We start from the raw sequence: 5,221 nt of genomic DNA, 5'->3' as shown, positions 1-5,221 counted from the left end.
AAAAATTGATTCTTGAATAACAAAGTTAATTTAACATGTATTGAATAAGTCAACCATATTATATGTTATGTTTGATCGAGTAACTATTACGGAGTAGTTTAATTAGCATATAATTGTTACTTTTACCACATCAAGTTTAATATTAACCAGCTTATTATTAAATATTAAGTGAATACTTACTACGTATCAAATATTTGAGTTTTCATGTAACTATAATTACTTAATTATTACTCATAATAGATGTGTTTAAGAAAATAAAAATAAAAAGATGGTAAAAATAGTTGATTAATTAATCAGGATAAGACAATTTAGAATTAAAAAATTAATAATAAAATGTTGCGTATAAAGTCTTTCACTTTGATTATTGATATTAAGTTATTATCATACATTTGATCCTAAATATTTTTAATCATAACTAAAATTGATGCATGTTATGCATAATAACAATAGTTTTAAACTTTTCATTTTTCCTAAATATTCATAATAACTTTATTTTATGTCATAAATAATAACAATAGTTTTAACCTTTTCACTTACCTTATATATAGTACCTAATTAAATTGATAGTCATTGTTGTCTTCAAATACTATTTTTCATTTTTCACCTCACTACACTTTTCAAATGAAATAATGACACTTTTCAAATGAAACAATTGATAGAGTTATATAAATACACGTTTTTATCATTATTTTTTAAGATGTTTGATCTTCTATATAGTATTTGGTTGTGATATATATATATATATATATATATATATATATATATATATATATATATATATATATATATATATATATATATTCACAATAGACGACACAAATTGATTTACGTATGTTTATATTCAAATATTCCAGATTCGTATTGTTAACCGTCGACATAAATCGCTTCACGTACCAACATTACAAGTGCGATGAAACAACGCTTACCATATTCGTGCAACGCACGAGCAATGCACCTAGTTAAATCAAAAACTGATAGACCCTACAAAAAATTGACAAAAAAAATATGACACGATGGTTAAAAAGGTCAGAAACTGACATTGCCATGTCACATAAAAATTCCACTTTTTGACCAAAAAGTACACCCTCTGCTTATGATATCACATGCAGGGTTATAAATGATCTTATTGTCTCGATAAAGTATATATATATATATATTCATATATATATATACACACACACACACACACATAAAGATATAATTTTCAAAATGCTCCAAACCCACTCTTATCCCCATCATCCCAATGGTCATTTCATCACACAATCATAACAGCCTTTCACCTCTCACCACCCTAATTCAGCCTATCAGCACCCTCACACCCCCAACAACCTCCATCAAAACTTGGGCTACTTTCATCCATACAACACAGCATATAATTCCAGCTACACAAAATTTCATCCCTCATTTCTAAAGCACCAAACTTACTATATCCCAACCCAAAACAATTCCCAGAGGACTAACAAAACACATGACCCACATAGTTACAAATCTACCATTTAAATTGGTAGACTACTACCCATATCCAACCCTCAAATTATCACCAAGACGTTTAGACGTTTTGGACGTATATAAGACATAGCATGGTGAAAAGAAAGAATATTTTCCTTTAAAGTTTAAAATTTCGGGGCAAGTAGATGAAGCAATTAAGGGCATGAATGGAGGTAACTTAATGGGGTCTAAGATTTCGGTTGTTTTGCTAAAAACAAACTGAAGATCGAAAACATCGGTAATCAAATTCATCAACAAAAACAAAAAAAGTAACACACATGTATGGATAACACATATATGTTACTATCTTATAATGAGGAAATACATGGAAAATCTGGATCTATCTTTTATGTTAGTGGTCAAACAAGAGATCGCATATGAAAAGTTACTAACATGGCTTAAGAAGCGCAAAATTAAAATCAACAAAATCTCTAGATGGGGTTCATTAAGTTGTATTATACAATATCAAGATGGGGAAAACATCCAAAACTGCATTAATAGTGCATCTTTAATGGACGAATGTTTCCTTCAAGTACAACCTATGAAAGACAGAGTTAAAAAGTTTACCAGTTTTTTATGGATTGAGCTGCGAGGTTTTCCCATGAAAACATGCTATGTGGAATCGGCTAAATCCATTGCGAAAGAATATGGAGACATTTTGTGTGATGACCCGGGAATTTCCGACCAAATTTAAACTTAATTTTATATGTTTCCGACACGATAAGCAAAGACTGTAATGTTGAATCTCAAAAATTTTGAAACTATATTTATGTAATCAATTACCCTTTGACTACTCCTGACGATTCACGAATAATTGTTTGAAAATATATATTATGTAAAATAAATATAAGTATACATAATAACTTGAATCATAAAATAAAATTTAATCATTTGAATTGAAGAATGTAAAATAATATACAAGATAATAAAATAGTTATTAAAATGAAGCCATATGTAAAGATATATGATTTCTCTAAATAATTATTATGAATATGAGATTATATATAAAAGGTCTAAATATCATATGTTATTATGGTATAATATATAACATTAATATAATAAATGAGGTTACAAGTTAAAAATATAGTTATTATACTAAAATTATTATTATTAATATCTGTATTATTAATATTAATATATATTATTTATATATATATATATATATATATATATATAAAAGTTACTACAACATTATCACTAATATTATTATTATCATCATTAATATCATACTTAGTAATAAGATTATGATAATAGTCATTATTATTATGTTTATACTCATTATTATTGTTATAGTTATCATAAAAATAAATACAAATTAATAATATTATCAGTAATAATAATATTATCAATACTATTATAATTTTTTAATTATTTATTATTAATGTTAGTATTATTATTATTAATATAATTAATGTTATTGTTATTAATATTGTTATTATTACTTCCACTATGATTAAAGATAAATGCTAACATTAACCTTATTAGAATCATTATTATTGGTAAAATTATAAAACTTAATTATTATTTGGATTATTAAAAGTATTATTATTAATTTGATTACAAAAAAATTATCTGTTTATTTAAAATTGTTATCATTATTCTTACTAGCATTATTAAGAGATTGATATTATCCTTATTATTAATTATCAATATTATTAGTTTTGTTATTAAAATTAATATTAATGTTAAATATTAATGTTTGTATTATTAATAATATGATGTTTCCTTAATATGTAAAATACAAATATAATCTAGACATTCAGATATTTCGGATAAACATTTATACAGAGATAAATTCGGGCATATACAGATTATATATACATTCAGATATCTATAAATAAATTATATATAAAAAATACATTATAAAAACGATAATATACATATATAATTGTAGATAAATACGCAGTAGGATCCAAGAATCTATTTCAGATCATTGTCAAACTATTTTTGATTTTTGTTCTATCTATATAATTTGTTATACATCGATTTCACAGTACCAATCTATTTAAAAAGCTGTCTGATATATATATATATTTTTATATTCTTGATTGATAAACTGTCGATATCATTGGTGGACTAAATGATCAAACAAGTTGTTAAACGTATGAATTTAAATTCTTTATTCTGTACTAATCACACAATACCATTTAGTTGAAATAAATTGGAGAATTAGTCAAGAAAACTCAACAAGAGGAGTCCCGTCCCCTGTTAGTGCTCGTTTTGCTCCATCCTTCTTTTTCATAACAATTTTTAAAATCTTTAAATGCAGTATCGTTGTAAATCCATCCTTCAAACTATCTGGAAAGTTTCGTTTTCTAATTTCTAATAACTAGCTTGAATTTTCGGGTCAAAGTTTGGGTTTTCAAAAGTCAAACTTGTGTTCTTCGTAAAATTTGTAATCGTATCAAGGTTTTAAGTCAAATTGATTATTCAGATAGTTTCTATGATAGATTTAGAACATATTTCATGTTGCAATCGAAGTCCAAAACATTCTTAATTTCAAAATCGAGTTTAAAGTTCAAAAAATGTAATTTTAATACTGTCACAGCTCTTATTTTAATTTTTAAACTGTATTAATTAAATTAATCAACCTTTAAACGATTCTTTGTCGATTATAAGTCCTAATTTAATATATTGATTAGTTATTAACATGATATAGTTTTGGTCGTCTGTGTTTGTTTGATGAAGAAGAAGGTTAAGGAGGTTCACAGAAACGATTTATATAATAATTCGCTTTATATAATTACTGAAAGATAAAATTGGTCTGTTGGCTAAGGGGGTTGTTGTGCTAGCTGCTGGTCGTGGGTTCGAACCTATACCTAGGCTGTTTTTTTTATTGAAACTCAATAAGGTAGTTTTCTTACTAATTGTTATTATTATTATTGTTATTATTAATTTTTGGTATTATTACTAAGTATTATAGTTATTATTATTGTTAGTGTTACTAATAAGTATTAGTTACCTTTAATTATTATCATAAATAATAAATACAATTATATTACTATTATCATTAAGATTATGATTATTATTATCATTATTAGTATGAAAATGATATAATTCCCATTAATATTAGTATTAGGATAATTTTATGATTTTTAGTATTAGTATTAATATAAGTGGTTTTTATTAACATTATCATTATTATTTTAATTAATATTTGTATTAATAACATTGTTATAGTTATTAAGATTATTATGATTATTATTAACATAAGTATCGTTATTAACAAAATCATTATTATTATTAATATTTTCGTTATTAATAAAGTTATTATTATGATCACTAGTAAAACTTTAATATCAAAACTATCATTTTAACAAATAAATATTTTGTACATAAAAACACATTTATTATATATACTATAAATATATTGATATTCCAAATAACTATATGAAAAACATATTATCATTATACATATGGCTACATATGACAAAATTAGGTATATTAATATAATACTAAATATATATAGATACTGATATAACTACAATAATCATTTTTGATATATATATACAAAACAAACATATATAACACATAATTTAAGAAATAATAAAAATATATGATTTTAAATGAAATTTAGTATGAATATTATAACTACAATTACATAAATAACATATATTAATAAATGAAATTTTGAGATTTCAATTACATGTTTTAATATATATAATTGATATAGGTTCGTGAATCCGAGGTCAACCCTATACTTGTTCAATGTCATCATATGTATTTTTACTAC

Source organism: Rutidosis leptorrhynchoides, chromosome 2 (assembly GCF_046630445.1).
Source record: "Rutidosis leptorrhynchoides isolate AG116_Rl617_1_P2 chromosome 2, CSIRO_AGI_Rlap_v1, whole genome shotgun sequence".
Taxonomy (NCBI): Eukaryota; Viridiplantae; Streptophyta; class Magnoliopsida; order Asterales; family Asteraceae; genus Rutidosis; species Rutidosis leptorrhynchoides.
The sequence above is the reverse complement of the archived record's forward strand: the minus strand, read 5'-3'. Positions refer to the sequence as shown.